The sequence below is a fragment of the Rousettus aegyptiacus genome, unplaced genomic scaffold (assembly GCF_014176215.1).
Source record: "Rousettus aegyptiacus isolate mRouAeg1 unplaced genomic scaffold, mRouAeg1.p scaffold_m13_p_3, whole genome shotgun sequence".
Lineage (NCBI taxonomy): Eukaryota > Metazoa > Chordata > Mammalia > Chiroptera > Pteropodidae > Rousettus > Rousettus aegyptiacus.
In genome coordinates, this window is record NW_023416306.1 from 105,205,708 (window position 1) to 105,224,179 (window position 18,472).

The 18,472-nt window shown below is 39.9% G+C and overlaps 2 pseudogenes; one reads left to right on the top strand and one right to left on the bottom strand.

The window, feature by feature from the left end:
• Nucleotides 1-1,181: 1,181 nt before the first annotated feature.
• LOC118615009 lies at nt 1,182-1,672 on the bottom strand (annotated as a pseudogene).
• A 14,019-nt stretch (nt 1,673-15,691) lies between these two features.
• LOC107497993 lies at nt 15,692-17,836 on the top strand (annotated as a pseudogene).
• The last annotated feature ends 636 nt before the right edge of the window (nt 17,837-18,472 follow it).

The following is an 18,472-nucleotide window of genomic DNA, read 5'->3' on the forward strand; positions in this document are numbered from 1 at the left end:
CAAAAATGGTAAGATGTTTTTATTTATAGTTCCTTTGTTACTAATTAAGGTGAACTTTTTCATATGCTTATTGGCCAAGTAGATTTCCTTGTTATGTACTATTTTTCATAAATTTTGCCCATCTATCTACTCAGGCATTAGTATTTTTCTTATCAATTTATACCATCTCTTTGTTTGGCCTTCTTTAACAAAGTACCATAGACTGGGTGGCTTATGAACAATAGAAATTTATTTCTCACATTTCCAGAGGCTCCAAGTCTGATACCAGGGTGCCAACATGGTCAAGTTTCAATGAAAACCCGTTTTGGGGTTACAGGCTGCTGACTTCCCATTGTATCTTCACAGGGTGGAAAGAAAGCAGAGCTAGCTTTCTGGTCTCTCTTATAAGGGCGCCGATCCTGTCTTAGGGGCTCCACCCTCATGACCTAATCACCTTCCAAAGGCCCATCTCCAAATACCATCACGTTGGGATTAGATTTCAACATATGAATTTTGAAGGAATACAAACATTCGGTCCATAACCCTTATTAAATCTCATGTGCCATTTTTCCTGGAGTTCCCAAAATAATATGCAGAAGCAACTCAGGGTCCTGAGTATTCTGCTTGTTATTGCTGCTCCATCGCCACAGTGGGAGCCTCCAGCCAGGTAGTGTGGTGTAAGAACCCAGGCTTATAGAACAAGAGTTAGACTCTACGTTTTGTTTCTCCCATCTGAGTCCAGCAAAACACCCTACCTACCTCCTTCCTCCAACTGCTGTTGCTATCACTCAGTTCCTGTCTACAGAGTTTCGCTCTGTTTGCTGTTCAACTCATTAATCCATATTTTACAGCAGGCTTCCTCATTATAATGTGTTTTTATTCCCCCACAGTGAGGGTCTTGTTTCTATGGTGATGCAAGAGAAAAAGTCTGTGCAGAGGCATTACAACGGGAAACTTTCACTTATTTTGAGAGCTAGAAAGGCTGATTGAGGTAAAGTCAGTGGAGATTCTGGCAGTGCCCAGCAGAGGTCACAACTTTGCAGGAAAGTTAAGTCAGTAGGAAAGCATAAAGGACTCCTTTCTGTCATTCCAATTACCTTACATAGGCATGAAACTTTCACACCCCTCTTAACATTAACTTTGCATACTCAATATTATATATATATAATATAACTTTTATTAGCATTTATTTGATACTGAATTTACTCCCAGGCCATAAGTTTTTGTTTCTTCAGTTTCTTCTGGGATCTTTTCTTATTCTGTGCAATCTCCTTTTCTGGTTTAGGAATCTGCTCCTTTTCAGTAAGGATCATCTCATTGTGGCAGGGAGAGCTCAGGGAGGGGTTAACCCGCCCACGAGCTCTGTAAATTCCATGCCCATCTTGGGAGCTTCATTCACCTAAATGTGCTCCATGACGGGAGAATATACATCTAAATACTTAAGTTCAGCGTTACGCTACGCGTTTTTAAGCATGTGCAGCAAAAATTCAACACTCTTTCTCTTTTTGGGCCACTGACCCTACATCCAACCTCACTGTTTGTTCTGGGTACACCTACCAACTCCAGCGTTGTAACGATGGAATAGCACACATTGCTTCTGTGAAGTGACAGCCTTCAGATACTTGGCGGTTTTTCTGATATGCATATTGGCCTGGGCAGTTTCGCAAATGTTCTTAAAGTGAATACAAAGAGGTTGTGAGAGAAACCTGCAGTCCTGGCAGGATGCCTGGTGCTTGGAGCATCAAGGTCACACTACAGGGAGGGCGCACACGCCTTACCTATTCTGGGACTTCTTGCTCTAGGCACAAGGATAAGAGGGAGTAGCTGATAACACGGTGGTGGCCTTGAGGCTGAATTTGGGAGTTGACTGTAATCTGTAATTACTAATCTGATTGTAATAATAATAATAATAACAAAAGCCAGCTTTGTGTGAGAGAAGGAATAAAAAGCCATGGAGACAGGGCTGGGAGAGCTAGCACTGCCATTCACCCCTTCTCCCTTCGCCATGTTTGTGAATGCTTTTCCAGACTCCGACTCCTCTTCCTAACCATCTCCGCAACAATTGGCACCCAAGGTGGGACACGAAGAAGAGGGTGCAGGACTACTCTGGAAACCAAAGGGGTAAGTCGCTCGTGGTAAGCAATACCTTCGGCATAGTTTTTTTAGCTCATTTCCAGATTACACTGGAAACCGAAAGGGATAAGTTCGCTCACAAGTAAGCGATACTTTCGGCATAGTTCTAGCATGGGGAATTTCTGGTCTCAGGCTTTACAACTTCTACAATCTGACTCTGAAGGTGCTGCAACTGATTTGGCAGCACACCAAGAAGAACCCGAACCCATTTATGAAAATCCTATAGAAATAGAGTCTGGTAATGAGCGAGAGGAATATACTGCGTCCACATCTGAAGAGGAATATGCGGGCCACATTCCTCCTAGTCAAGACTCTTATCAGATTCTTTTGGCCCAAGTAAAAGCAATAAATCAGAGGTTGAAGCAACTGCAATTGGGGCCAACTGGAGGATACTTTCAAGAACCAAAAAGCCCTCTGCCCTACCTTTAAATACTTGATTTGGGGCCGAGCCTTCAGTTGCTGGTCCTGTTTCATTTACTTTTCCCCTTTCACCTGATTTGACTAAGGAAATAATAAATGAAGAGAGTATTCCCGGAAATCTTCCTAGACAGACGGCTACTCCTCAGCTGATGGGGTTCCCTATAGTGTGACAGGCATTCCCCCTCCTGCACCCCGACCCCATGCTCAATTTCCTCAGGGGGCTATCAATGTGCAATATACAACATTGGAACATAAATTCCTGAGAATACTTAAAGAATCTATCAATCAATATGGTATGCAGTAAACAGTATAGCAAGAGAACGACAATTGTTAGTGTCAGATTGGGAAGTTATTATAAAAACTATGTTAGAACCGGGTCCTTATTTGCAAATGAAAACCTGGTAGAAGAATCCCAACAGGTGGCTGTAGAAACACTGCACAAAACCTTCCAGGCGCTACTCTTGAAGAGCAGACAGGTACAGGAAACTTTACTCAGCAATGTCATTCGACTAAAGAAACCTTGTTACAAGTAAAAGTAATAGTGTTAAGAGCTTGGTCTTGAGTTGAGCCACCTAAGAAGCATCCTCAGTCATTCACTAAAATTACACAGAGTCCTGGGAAGAGTTACACTCACTTTTTGTCTGGGTTACATATACATATGGCCATTGTCAGGGCGGTGGCTCTTCCAGAAGTCCAAGAATTACTCTTAGAATCTCTAGCTTATGAAAATGCAAATGCAGAGTGTCAAAGGGCTTTAAGGCCCCTGAAAGCTCTAGGAGCACCTTCGGAAGAATATATTAAGGCTTGTTATGATGTTGGCTCTTTGACACATCAAGCTAATTTGTTAGCAGGAGCTTTACAGAAAGGGTTTCAAAGTTCTCGAATACAATGTTATCAATGTGGTAAACTGGGGCATTTTTGAAAAAACTGCAGGAGAGGGAATAAGGGAGAAGGAAAAGTAGTGTATACAAAACACCCTGGTAGGGAACAGGCCTCTGAGAGAAGAAAAGGTAGAAGTCTTACAGCAACTGATAGACGAACAATTGGCCAGTAATCATATTGAACCTTCCTCTTCTCCATAGAATTCACCAATATTTGTTATAAAAAAGAAGTCAGGAAAATAGAGAATGTTAAGAGATTTAAGAAGAATCAATGCTGTCATTCAGCCTATGGGAATTTTGCTATCTGGGCTCCCTAGTCCTGCATTAATTCCCCAAAATTAGTTTTTAAAGATTATAGATTTAAAAGATTGTTTTTATACTATTCCTTTACAACCTCAGGATAGAGAAAAGTTTGCATTTACTATTCCTACTTTAAACAATGCTCAGCCTGCTCAGTGATACCAGTGGAAAATGTTACCCCAAGACATGCTTAATAGTCCTACCACGTGCCAAGCATTTGTGAATATGCCTTTGCAAGAAGTGAGGTAAAAGTTTCCTCAGGGACTTGTGTATCACTACATAGAAGATATTATTTTGGGCATGAAAAGAAAGAAATATTAGAAAATATGTTTTCATTTGGGAAGATTACTCTGGAAAAGGATGGGCTCGAGATAGCTCCAGAGAAAATACAAGAATGTGTTCCTTATCAATATTTAGGGTATAAAATTTTGCAACAAAAAATTACTCCTCAGAAAATAGAAATTAGATGGGATGCTCTTAATACTCTTAATGTTTTTCAAAAATTATTGGGAGATATTACTTTGCTTCGTCCTTCCCTCGGTATCCCCACATGTGCTTTAACTGATTTGTTCTCTATTTCAGAAGGGTCCACTGCATTGGATAGTCCTCGGGAACTAACATCGCTGGTGGAAAAGGAATTTTAAATATTGTTGAAAGACACTCTTGTAGTCACAAACTTGCATTGCTCAGGTTTCATTATTGTGTGGTAAAGGTTCTTTCTCTAACTTGATTTCCTTTTTCTTTTATTAGATAATTCGTCTAAAACTTAGGACATTGTAGCATGGAGTCGACAGTGAAGATAACATGATTTTGTATTGGAGATGAGAAAAGTAATCATTAAATTACAAAATTCAGTGCCTTTTAAGGTACCTTTCTGTTCCTGTTTCTGTTGACTGGTCATCAGAGGTCCGTGGATAGACTGGACGCAGTCATATCTCCTGGACCACGGCCAGGCTGTGGGACGCAGCCTCCTGTGCCCTGTTGTCAGGTTCTGTTTATTGTCTTTAGTCTTGTCTAAGTGGTAGGTGGCGAAGTTCTCTGGGCCTGCCTACACCCCAGTAATTGTCCTTGTCTGAGTGTCTCTTTTGTGTCCTCTGTTTTGTGTTCTCTGCGCGAGCGATGGGGGAAACCAGAGTTCACAGAAGACACCCTCAGGGTGTCTCCTGCAACATTTCAAAGAAGGATATGCTTATAAAACAAAAAGGGGGAATATGGAAAACCCCGAGACAAAGGCTTGATAGAGCATCATATACTTTAAATTTTTTTAATCAAGATGAACAAGGTGGCACAGCGGCTCATCGGCATTGGGTGAAACAGGCCAGAGAGACTTGGCAGCAGCCAGTATACTACAAGGATCTAAAAGGGGATTGTGTGCCTGCTGAGGTACTGAAATGGGGCCGATGGTTTGCTTATATCTCTACAGGAACAGAGAAGCTTTGGGTCCCAGCCAAGGATGTGAGGCTCCAGGAGAGGAGAGAAGCGGCAGGGGGCAGGTAAACAATGAGTCAGGCCAGGAGATAACTCCAACTTCTCTATTCCTTGCAATGACAGCCCTGATTACAGCACAGGCAAGTAGGGTACAAGCTGAGACAGGAACTTATTCATATTGGGCATATGTGCCCAATCCCCCTTTGAATAAGGCAGTGGGACTTCTCAAAGACATATTGACTCTGTATTGCAAAGTCAAGTAGCAGATTTACAGCAAGCAGTTATACTGTTAGGAGATCAAATTGTTAGTTTGCAGAAACGTGTGCAACTTAAATGTGATTAGAATACTACTTCTTTTTGTATAACTCCTGTATTGTATGATGAAAGTCTGTTTGATTGGGATAAAGTAAGACAGCATATTTTGGGGTATGGTAATGCTTCAGGTTTATATACAGATTTACAAACACATATTGCTGACACTTTTCAAAAACAGCTTCCTGCATTACAGGGGGTCGCAGTGCTACAAAGCATGGTCAATAGTATTGAAGACTACATCCTATTCCATAAATTCATGGGTTAATGGGCTCTTCTATCACTTCTTGGATTGTAATTTGTGGCTTGTTTTTCTTTGTTTAGTCTGGAAGAGATTCTCAAGAAGCCAAAGACTAAGAGAGACTCAGGCTGCTGTGTTCTCAGTAATGCTGAATAAAAGTCAGCAAAAAGAAAAGGGAGATATGTTGTGAGAAATGCCTACAGTCTGGCAGGATGCCTGGTGCTTGGAGCAACAGGTCATCAGAAGCAGATGTGGACTTGCACACAAAAGACATATTGCAGGGAGGGCGCACACGCCTGACCTATTCTGGGACTTCTTGCTCTAGGGACGAGGATGGGGAAAAGAGAAGAAATAGCTGATAACACGGTGGTAGGTACTAGAAAGAGATACTTAAGAGGAGAAAGCTGAGAACACAGAGGTGGCTTTGAGGCTGACTCTGGGAGTTAGCTGCAGCTTGGATCCACTTGTATCTGCTGACCTTAGAGTAACTATTATTTAATCACGAAGCCAGCATTGTTGTGAAACTTAATAAAAAGCCACAGAGACAGGGGTGGGAGATGCTAGTATTGCCATTCCTTACCACTCCTCCTCTCTCTTATCCATGCTAGTAAAAGCATTTCCAGACTCCGACTCTTCTTCCTAACCGTCTCCGCAACGAAGGTCATGAAAAATAAGACTGAGAAGAGTTCATGGTTAGAAAGAATAAAGAGACGTAAGGATTAAATGCAACGTGGTATCCTGGATTGGATCCTGGACAGTGAAAGGACTATAATGACAAAATTAGTGAGATATATATATAAAGTAAGTAGTGTAGTTGTAATATCATCCAGCGTTACTTTCTTAGTACTAATAAATGTGCCATTGTTTTATACAGGATGTTAACACCAGGGAAAACTGGGCGAACTATCACTGCAACTTTTCAGTAAATCTAAAATCATTCCAAAATAAGAAGTTAATTCTTCAATTGACCAACTATGCACACCTTAGCGAATTTGGGAAAACTCTTTCTTAAATTTCAAATGTAGAATTTGGCAATTATTATTAAACTTGTGAATAGTAAAATCCATTACTATAACTTTTACAACTTTAAATTAGCTGCACACTTAGAGGTTTTGGGTAAGTCGTATGAAAATTGGGCTGTTCTTAAATTTTCGGAAATATGTTCCAGGTTCATTGTGAAAACTTCCAACCTCAATTCTGGACAGCGGATTCACGGGAGGGCTCAGATGGAGCTCTCTCACCCCTCCAGTGCTTGGCCCTGCAGGCGTCCTCTTGGCCTGGGTCTCCTAGGGTCGCCTGCTGCCCGGCGGTGCCTCTGCCAGTGGCTGAAATTTGGCACCACTGCCCGGAATGGGTATTTGACCTGATATTTCTGGGTACAAGAAAAACCAGAAGGTTAGAACTTCCTCTGATAAGGACTTGACTCCTGCCCTTAGACTCTCTCTGTTCCAGCTCTGGCCCTCCCGCTGGTGACCAGTGTCTCCTAGAAGACTCTGGCCTTTCCTGTCTCTTCAGCCCTCTGTCCCCATGGGGACACCTACCTGAGACTGATGGACTCCTGCTTTTCTCAGATCCTTGAACAGAAGCCTGGAGCTCTGCGGATTACCTTCCTACTCTTGCTTTTTATAAGAGCTTCATCCTATTTGCTTTTATCCTTCAGGACACTCCCCTATCCACCCTGTTCTCCACCCACCACACTCCTGAGGCCTTTTGATTGAATCATTATAACATCGATGGTAAATGTGACCATCCTTACCTGTAATGTCCCTGCATAATTCCTCCTAAGGCAATATCCTGCCTCCAAAGCTGCCCCAGCTAGGTCCTGGTTACAAAGGGTCCTGGAGGAAGACAGGAGTTGACATTCCCAGGGACAATACGGACAGAACCTGGGGTGCTGATTGCAGAAGAGGGAGGGGACCTAGATGAGGGCATGGACAGCAGTACATAGGCCATTAGCATGCCTGTGTGTGTGCGCGCATTGGCCGACATTTAGAAAACCATCTGTATCTGTTTGGTAAATAAATGTTTGTATATCACATGGAAAAGGGAGAGGCATGTATCTCCCTGGAGGGAGCCTGGAAAAAAGTAGAGTCACTAATTGAAGCACTGAAAGCTATGGGCCATAGGAAAATATTTCAGTAGGTTTTTGTCAAATTCTATCCATTATAGACCAAGCCACCAATAGTACCATCTCTGGCTCCTCTCGATGCATATTTGTCATGATAAATTATGGTTCTGTTTTCTGACATCTGTTTGGAAATTCTGCTTATTTTCTGCAGGTATCCCGGTACGCAGATCACTGTTATGCAAAGTTTGGGTGCTCCAGAAATTATTGCTAAGTGACAGACTGACAGTAAACAATGGGGTTACATGAAATTTAAAAATGTATTTATCTGATCCCTGAAAGTGCTTTCATCCTTTCTAAACCATGGACTCGTTCAATTATGAAACATTTCAAATGAATAGAAAAAAATAGTGTAATAAAGCCAATACCCACTTTTAGCGAATATTATCAATTTCTCTATTGCCAACATTTTTTTTCCATTGGAAATATTACAAATCAATAGAAGTCCCTTTCTGTGCCTTTCCAACATCCTGTTCCCCTTCTCTTTACCCTCCTCAGCAGTGGCCACTGTCTTAAAGTTGCGTGCATCCTTCTCGTTCATGTTTTTACATTTTTACTGGACATGCATTTATAAATTACATATATTGTTTTGCTTTTTTTTAACCTTGATTACCAAAAATGGCATTACCACACTGTACCCATCATTCTGCAACTTACTGTTTTTTGTCAACTTTACATTTTTAGAATTGAACCACGTCTCATGCATCTCTAGTCTATTTACTTTCTCTGCATGGACAAGGGCGCCCTCATTGGTTGAATATACACAATATATTATCCATTTCCTGTCGAGGGACATTTAGGTTGTTTTTTCATTTCCCTGATTATCAGTGAGGTTGATTTTCTTTACCTGTTTGATGGCCATTCGGGGTTCCTCTTCTGTAAATTGTCTGTTCGTTCTCTGTCCATTGATTATTGAATTGTTTGCCTGTTTCTTATTGATCTCTAAGAATTATTTGTATATTCTGAATGGTAATCCTTTTTGGTAAACAACTTGCTATACCTCTACTTTTTACAGTTATCTAACCTCCAGGTTATCGCTTCTCACTCCTTGAAGATTTTAGGACCTGGTTCATTGCCTCTCTTGTTAGTACTAGGTTTGTCTTAATTATTAGGGATTTCAATATCCACAAGGAAGATCTTCAGAGTTCCTGATCCCCTCACTTTCAGCGATTCTTCTTCCCCCTCCTCCAACCCACCCACTCCCAGAGTCATGCCTGAGACCTTGCCTTACCAATGATAACATTCTCTCCATTGTCTTGATGACCAGCATCCTACTCTTTCACTACTTATCTTTCAGCAGGCTCCCTCCAATAGTCTGACTTCAACCTTTCTTCAATCTTAATGGAACTTGTTTTCCACTGACCTACCAATTTGATATATCCCCTACCACTCCTGTTCTCACTTCCTACCTCAACTAAGCTTTTAATCCACATTCCATCTTATAGTCTCTTCTCTGTATGTGTAGTTATTCCCTTGCTCCCCTCTTCCTCTGTTGAACTTTCCTGGAAAAACCCCAGCACTAAATAATACGACTCTCTATTCACTCCCCAACAGCACACTAGCAAATGATACTTGCTAGGGAAAAAGTTGAAGTCAGGAATAACGGCACAATGATGGTCAAAGTGGGAGTGATATTCTCTTGTGGACGAACCATGGTAAAGGGTCTTTCTTAAATTCATGGCCACTAACCTTAGGAGGATGTTTAGTGATGCCCTTCAATCCTGCTTTACTTCCCTAGCTGATTCACTTGCTCATATTCTTATAAACCATCATTTCATAACTTCTTTCTTCCAACTTCAAACATCTCTCACTTTCTCACATTTCCCCAATGACCTTGCTTCTGATTGTCCTGAGACCATAGAAGCAATCTGAAAAATATTGCCAATGCTTACATATGTTGCCAGCTCTCTGCATTCCCTTCTGTTACAGCAGATAAACTGTCAGTGCTGGGCTGGAAAGCCAACACTTCCTCCTTTGCCTTAGGTCGCATTCCTTCTCACCTCAAAGATATTGTCCTCTACTGGATCACTCCCATCAGCATACAATTTGTTTATCTCCTATCTTTTTTAAAAAAAACAATTATTAATTTAAATTAATTTAAATTATTTCATGTATACAGTACATTGGTTAGACATCTATGTAGTTCATGGCGGTGGTTTGGTTTGGTGTTGTAGCTGTTGCTTGGTTTGTTGGCTTTTGATCCCCACCCCTACTCCTTTGCATCAGCCTCTCAATTCCCCTCACTGGTGGCAACAAGTGTTACCAGGTTTTATGTTTCCTTCCTAAAAGATTTTGTTCATGTATGAGCAACTACATACATTTATAAATTGTACTATAGTTTTAACTCCTTTTTATAAAAGAGCAGCATATTGTGCACAGTGTCCTGCCCATTGCTTTTTTCATTTAATATTATATCTTACAGATTATTATGAATCACTACATATCGAGAGTCCTCATTTAACAGTTACAAATAGTGTTTGTAATTTAGGGATGTTTATTATAATGTAATCAGTCTTTTAATTTGTATAAATAGTAGTGCAATTAATAGCATTATTCATATATCATTTTGCTTGTATCTGTAGAATAAATTAGAAGTGAAATTGTCAGACCAAAAGGCATCCGTGTTGGTTATTTTATCCGATATTGCCAACTTGTCCTCCATAGATGTTGCACCAGTTAGCACTACTGCTAGCAATGTATGAGAGGACCTCATTCATCACATCCTAAACACCAGTGTTTAATGGATTTATTAGATTTTTACCTATGTGATAATTGTAAAATGGTATTTCAGTATAGTTTAAAACTGCGTTTGTTTCTTTACTAGTGAGGTTGAGTATTTTTCATGTATTAGGAGCCTTTTTTCCTATTCCCTATTCAAATCCCTAGCCCATTGTTTACTAAGGGTTCTTGTCTTTTTCTTATTGATTTGTAGAGGTTCTGTATACATTTGGAAAATTAAGCCTTAGTCTATAACATGAGTTGCAAATACATTCCTCTGGTTTGTTATTTGTATTTTAATTTTACTTACAAATAAACAAAGTCCTCTTGGTAGACTCTATATGACTAAGTACTCTCCGTATTTATCCTCATTAATTCTTTTTGTGTCTTAAATTTTAGATGGTCTGATTAAATATTGCTTCTCCAGTTTTCTTTTAGTTAATAACTGCTTGGTGTATCTTTTTCCATCTTTATGTTTATAATCTTTACTATCACTTTTTTCCCTCAGCCTCTTGTAATCAGTAACTAACTAAATTTTGTATTTCTTGGTTTAATTTAATCTGCTTGTCTTTCAATAAATGAGTTTATCTATGTCTCATTTATTGTGACTATTGATAACTTTGACTTATTTCTGTCATATTTTATTGTGTTTTCTGTTTGCCATCTGTATTAGTTTACCAGGCTGCTGTAACAAATTACTATAAACTGGTGACTTAAAAACCCAGAAACCATTTTCTCACAGTTCTGGAGGCCAGAAATCTGAAATCAAAGTGCTTGTAGGGTCAGTTTCTTCTGGAAGCTCTAGGGCAGGTTCCATTCCTTGTTTCATGTACGTTCTGATGGCAACTGGCATTTCTAGGCTTGTAGCTGCATCACTCCAATCTCCGCCTCTGTCTTCATATGACCAACAGCTCTTCTCCCTGTGTATCTCTCTTCCATCTCTTGACACTTATCGTTGGACTTAGGGCACACTCAGATAATCCAAGATGATCCCATCTAGAAAGTTATAATTTAATTACATGCGCAAAGACCTTTTTCTCTAAATAAGGTCACATTCACAAATTCCCAGAATTAGTATGTGGACTTATCGTTTTTGTGGCTATCTCAACCCACCACAGACCATCCTTATTCCTTATCCTTTCCTTTTTTTTGTTCTCTTTCCTTGACTAATGTTAGACTGATAAAGTTTTGTCTTTTAATCTCTGCTTGTTTAGAAGCTATGGATTAATTTATTAAGTACCCTTCAATTTTAACCCATATATAGCCATAAAATTTTCTTATAAAATCTTTTTTTTCAGTATTTTCATTCTTTTACAAAAAAGACAAAAAAGTTAACATACTTTCATTTCACAATGAGTAACCCCCAACTCAATCTTCTGTGTTATTTTGTGTACTATGATGGTCTCCAAAATTTTCAAATACCCAATTAATAAACTTTAAATATTCATCTGCAATGCATGTCTATTTATTTATTTATAAATTACATACATACATCACTTATCAATATATTACATAAATCATTAAATAAATACAAAAATATACAAATAAATAAATAGAATATACAGATAAAAATTCTAATATTTTCTTTCTGAACACCAAGGGAGAATTTGCTAACCCTCTGAGCTGCATATTTCACTTTCAAAATAACACATTAAGTATATTAATGAGAAATTCACTGCCAGTTCAGAATTGCATTTACCAAAATATTTTACAAAACAGTTATTGCCATTGCTTCTGGCTTTCTACATCTTCCCTCCCAGTTCAGTCATTTACTCTTAGATTTCCAGTAGACATATTTGGAGGCTTTCCCTCTTTTTTCTTCTCTCTGTGCTATATATCTTCTGTACTGTCTTCCACATAACTTATTCTCTCTTTGACTTTTACTCTGAGAGTATTCATTCTTTGGTCTAATTATACCTTCATTAGAGCAATGATGTGATTAAGCACCATGGAATCAGACTGATACTCTGTTTTAAATCCTTGTTCTACCCATGACACCCTGCGAGAAACTGGACAAGTTATTTCAGCTCAGTTCCCTCATTTGTAGTGGTAATAATAGTAATCCCACTTCACGGAATGATTGTGCTGATTAAATTAAATTTAATGACTTAATATGTTTAAAGCATCAAGATTTGTGCCTGGCATATATTAAGTGCTTAGTAAAGTTAGCTGTTTTTATTTCTAATATTGCTGAATTAAAGTTAAAGAATGTAGTTTGCATTCATGTTCACTCTCCTCACTGGTGCAAAATTTTATTGGCATTTTTCTAGGGTTTGATCTTGTAAAGAATTCTGTGGGTATGTCCTTGTGTTTCGGTTTGTAGAATGAAGGGCTGCAGACCAACTCTCTCCCTAAGGACTAGACAACTGGACAAAATATTTTTCATGTGTTTGAAAGCATCAGAATGCTATCAAAAGTTAACTAGGCTCAAATCCCGGGAATCAATAAGAGAATGAGTAAATAAAACTGGGAATATATACATAAAGTGGAAAAATATACAGTATTAAAATGAAGTAACTACATCCATATCTATCGATATGGATAAATTCAAAAACTTTAAGTGTTGGGAGCCATTACGAGGCACTGAAGGTGTCATGTAGCTTGGAGCCATAAAGCAGCTGCTGAGACTGTGTTATCAATGATTCTAGGAAGCAAAATGTTGAGTTAAACTTTACTGACCCTGGTTTTACTGACCCCGGTGGAGAGACTTGCCTCATTAAAAAACCCTTTTAAGGTAATGGGATGTTTTACAACCCAGATAACAAGGATGTTTTATGATCTTGTGTAAGTGTCAGCATTTTGACTGATATACGTTGTGCTTTGTTATTGTATCCAAAAACTTATATAAAGGCTGCGCTAAATAAACTCGAGGCTGCAGCAGTGACTGTATGCTCTCCCAAAACGCTTTCCTGTCTTCTTTTTTTCCTTAGGCTTCGCCTTCTTTTTCAGGTGCTGTTCGACTTTAGCCGGTTGGCTCCGGCAAGTGACGCCCGAACAGGGACCTGAAAGCTCTGGACCGAACGTTGAAGAGAATGTTGAGGTGAAGACCGCCACCGCAGGGGAAAGGGGGCCCCCGAGTATAAAGCCGAGTAAACGGCAGAGGTGAGTGCGGTGGAACAGTCCGGGAGTAAGAAAGACACCGCGTGAATTGAGCACCCACAACAGTAAGGGTTGCGGTGTTTGTAAATACGAAGAAAGAGAGGAAAGTCGACTTAAATAAAAGAATAATGGGAAATGGAAACAGCCGCATGCTTTTTGTATATATGCTTAAGAATATGCTCCAGGCTAGAGGAGCTAAGGTAGGGCATCAACAATTGTGTAATTTTTTAGAGTTTATAGAGAAAGTTTGTCCTTGGTTCCCTGAGGAGGGAACGGTGAATTTAGAAGCATGGAAAAAGGTAGGAGAAAAACTACAAGATTATTATGATGTCCATGGACCTGGCAAGGTACCTGTAGATACTTTTAGCTTGTGGACTTTAATTAGAAATAGTTTAGATCCCAGGCATGAGAGGGATAAGGCTTGGGAAAGCCAGAAAGGGGAAGAGAAAGGGGACAATACAGGGGTTGTTCTGCCGTACGAAAAGGAGAATGAGACTAGACCTACTGCCCCACCCGAGGAGACGAGGTGAGGTGCGGGGAAACCTTTTGATCTAATGCTAACTAAAGATAGAGAGGAGCCTTTAAGCCCTGGAGATGCAAAACAGTTGGAGGAAGAAGCCGCAGGGTACCATAACAATGGAGGCTGACTCTCTAGTGGGGAGAGTCAGTCACCCACCGGCTAATAAAAGCTCATAATTCATCTCAATTGGCTCCGTGGGTCTTAGGTTTGATCGAACTACAACAAAAAAAGAAGTCAGGAAAATGGAGAATGTTAACAGATTTACAAAGAATTAATACTGTCATTCAGCCTATGGGGACTTTGCAATCTGGACTTTCTAACCTAGCCTTAATTCCCTGAAACTGGTTTTTAAAGATTATAGATTTATAAGATTGTTTTTATACTATTCCTTTACAGCCTCAGGATAGAGAAAATTTTGCATTTTCAATTCCTACTCGAAACAATGCTCAGCCTACTTAGCAATATCTATGGAAAATATTATCCCAAGGCATGCTTAATAGTCCTACCATGTGCCTAGCATTTGTGAATATGCCTTGCAAGAAGTAAAGGAAAAGTTCCCTCAGGGACTTTTTAGGCTCGAAAAAGAGAAATATTAGAAAATATGTTTTCATTTGGAATAACTGCTCTGGAAAAGTATAGGCTCGAGATAGCTCCTGAGAAAATACAAGATTCTGTTCCTTACCAATATTTAGGATATAAAATTTTGCACCAGAAAATTACTCCTCAGAAAATAGGAATTAGACGGGATGCTCTCAATACTTTTAATGGTTTTCAAAATTTAGTAGGCAATATTAATTGGCTCTGTCCTTCCCTTGGTATCCTTGCATGTGCTTTAACTAACTTGTTCTCTATTTTAGAAGGGCCCGCTGCATCAGATAGTGCTTGGGAACTATCACCCTTGGCGGAAAAGGAATTTTAAATACTGTATTATTGAAAGACACTCTTGTAGTCACAAACTTGCATTGCTCAGGTTTCATTATTGCGTGGTAAAGGTTCTTTCTCTAACTTGAAATTTAAAAACTATTAATCATTTCCTTTTTCTTTTATTAGTTAATTAGTCTAATACTTAGGACATTTTAGCGTGGAGTCAACAGTGAAAATAACATGATTTTGTATTAGAGATAAGAAAAGTAATGACTAAATTACAATATTCAGTGCTTTTTAAGGTACCTTTGTTTCTCTTTCTGTTGACCGGTCACCAGGGGTCCATGGAGAGACTGGATGCAGTCATATCTCCTGGACCATGGCCAGGCTGCGGGACGCTGCCTCCTGTGCCCTGTTGTCAAAGTCTGTTTATTGTCTTTGGTCTTGTCTGGGTTGTAAATTGTCTTTGTCTGAGTGTCTGTTTTGTGTTCTGTTTTGTGTTTTCTGCGCAAGCGTTAGAGGAGAAACCAGAGTTCTCAGAAGACACCCTTTGGGTGTCTCCTGAAACATTTCTAAGAAGGATAAGCTAACAAAACAAAAAGGGAGAATATGGAGTACCCCAAGACAAAGACTTAATAGAACTTTATATACTTTAAATTTTTTAAACCAAGATGAACAAGGTAGCACTGCGGCTCATCAGCATTGGGTGAAACAGGCCAGTGAGCCTTTTCAGCAGCCAGTATACTACAAGGATCTAAAAGGGCATTGTGTGCCTGCTGAGGTACTGAAATGGGGCCTACGGTTTGCTTATATCTCTACAGGAACAGAGAAGCTTTGGGTCTGAGCCAAGAATGTCAGGCTCTGGGAGCGGAGAGAAGAGACAGGTTGTCAGTGAGTCAGGTCAGAAGATAACTCCAACTTCTCTATTCCTTGCAATGACAGCCCTGATTACAGCACAGGTAAGTGGGGTACAAGCTGAGGCAAGAAATTATTTATATTGGGTGTATGTACCCAATCCTCCTTTAAATAAGGCAGTGGAATGGGGAGATGCTTTAGTGGTAGTTTATGTTCATGATTCTAATTAGATGCTTAGATCTTATGATACTCGAGGGCCTCTCAGGCCTGAAGAAGAAGGGAGAGTGATTGAGAACTATACGGTGGGAATGGAAGGGATGCCAATTTGTGTGGGAGCTGGAGAGCACTGTTTACAGGTAGGCGCTCAAGCGTGGTTGACAATTTTGCAGACTTCCGAACAAAATGCTAGGGTAGGTCACTTGTTTTTATTAAGTATAGAAGGATTTAAAAATGTTACTCACTGTGTTCGAGCCTGTGTTCAGCTCCCCTATGTCATTATGAAGGGCAAGGTGAAGTGGAATGAAACTTTAGGTTATATTTCATGTAAATACTGTTCTTTTTACATTTCTATTCCTTTTAACAAGTCATATGAAAGCTTATATATCCTTAGAGCTAGAACTGGAGTATGGATGCCGGTTAGATTGTCTCGACCCTGGCAGGACTCTCCTGCCACTATGATATTGCAGCAGCTGATGGACCCTGTTAAAAGACGAGCTAAAAGATTCCTTGGCATGCTGATTGCTGCTGCTGTGGGTATCATCGCTGTTACTGCTGCTGCTGCCGCGGCTGGAGTGGCTCTGCATCAATCTGTACAGACTGCTGATCATGTTAGAACCTGGCATCGGGATGCTGAACAGTTATGGACTTCTCAAAGACAAATTGACTCTGTATTGCAACAGTCAAGTAGCAGATTTATGGCAAGCAGTTATATTGTTAAGAGATCAAATTGTTAGTTTGCAGATAGATGTGCAACTTAAATGTAATTCGAATACTACTTCTTTTTGTATAACTCCTATATTGTATTATGAAAATATGTTTGAATGGGATAAAGTAAGACAGCATATTTTGGGGTATGGTAATGCTTCACGTTTAATTGCAGATTTGCAAACACATATTGCTGACACTTTTCAAAAACAGCTTCCTGAATTACAGGGTCTGAGAAAGGCTGGACCCCTTCAGTTTGATTCAGCTGAAGAGGATTCAAAATTTTTATAACATCTAAAAGGCTTTTTACCATCTTGGTCTCCTTTGGGTCATTTGCTTATTTTGGTTTTAGCCTTGGGCCTTTGCATAACTATAGGCCTATGTCTGCTTCCTCCTTTGATGAAATACTTCTTCAATTCCCTGCTAATGATTCGGGCAGAGATGCATGGTCTCAGGCTCCAGGCTCAGGCTTGAGCCAGTTATATATTGTATCTCCCATTTGCAGAGGCTGGTAGTCAAAAATGGGTAAGAATCCTTCAGGGCTGGGACCAACGTAAGACAGGGCATGATTGCAAGACTTTCATGTGCCAACGACAGGTAAGGCCCAGACCTGTGGAGGGTCGCCTAAGACAGGCACAGTCTATCTGCGCCATAGCTGGGAAAGCCTTGGCATTTTAAAAAATAAAAAAGGGGGAGATGTCGGGAGCCATTACAAGGCACTGAAGGTGTCACGTAGCTTGGAGCCATAAAGCAGCTGCTGAGACTGTGTTATCAATGGTTCTAGGAAGCAAAATGTTGAGTTAAACTTTACTGACCCTGGTTTTACTGACCCCGGTGGAGAAACTTGCCTCATTAAAAGACCCTTTTAAGGTAATGGGATGTTTTACAACCCAGATAACAAGGATGTTTTATGATCTTGTGTAAGTGTCAGCATTTTGACTGATATACGTTGTACTTGGTTATTGTATCCAAAAACTAATATAAAGGCTGTGCTAAATAAACTTGGGGCTGCAGCAGTGAGACTGTATGCCCTCCGGAAGCGCTTTCCTGTCTTCTTTTTTTTCCTTAGGCTTCACCCACCTCTTTCAGGTGCTGTTCGACTTTAGCCGGCTGGCTCCGACAGTTAAGTGAACAGTAAAAGATGCAAAATATTGTATGCAGTCTGATCTTAAGTATGTAAAACACCACACATATGCTATATATTTTCTGTGGGTACAATGTTCTGAACAAAAAAATTTTAAGTCTGGGGAAAAAAATACTAAGTTCATGAGCATGGTTAACTTGGGTTCAAGGGAGAGGGGATGAAGAGCAGGAGTGTGGTCACAGGGGCTTTCGTGTACAGGGATAAGCAAAAAGCAGTATATACAGACAATGGAGTATCTGACCTATGCTACAGCATGGAGGAATCTGGAGGACATTGTGCTAAGGGAAATATCCCAGTCACAAAAAGACAAATACTGCATGATTCCACTGATACGAGGTACCTAGAATAGTCAGATTCATAGAGACAGCAAGTAGAACTGAGTTGCCAAGGGCTGAGAAGAGAGAGAAATGAGGAGAGTTTTTGTTAAATGGGTACAGCGTTTTAGTTTTACAAGACAAAAAAGCTATGGAGATGGTTGGTGGTGATGATTGCACAACATTATGAGTGTATTTAATACTGTCGGACTGTA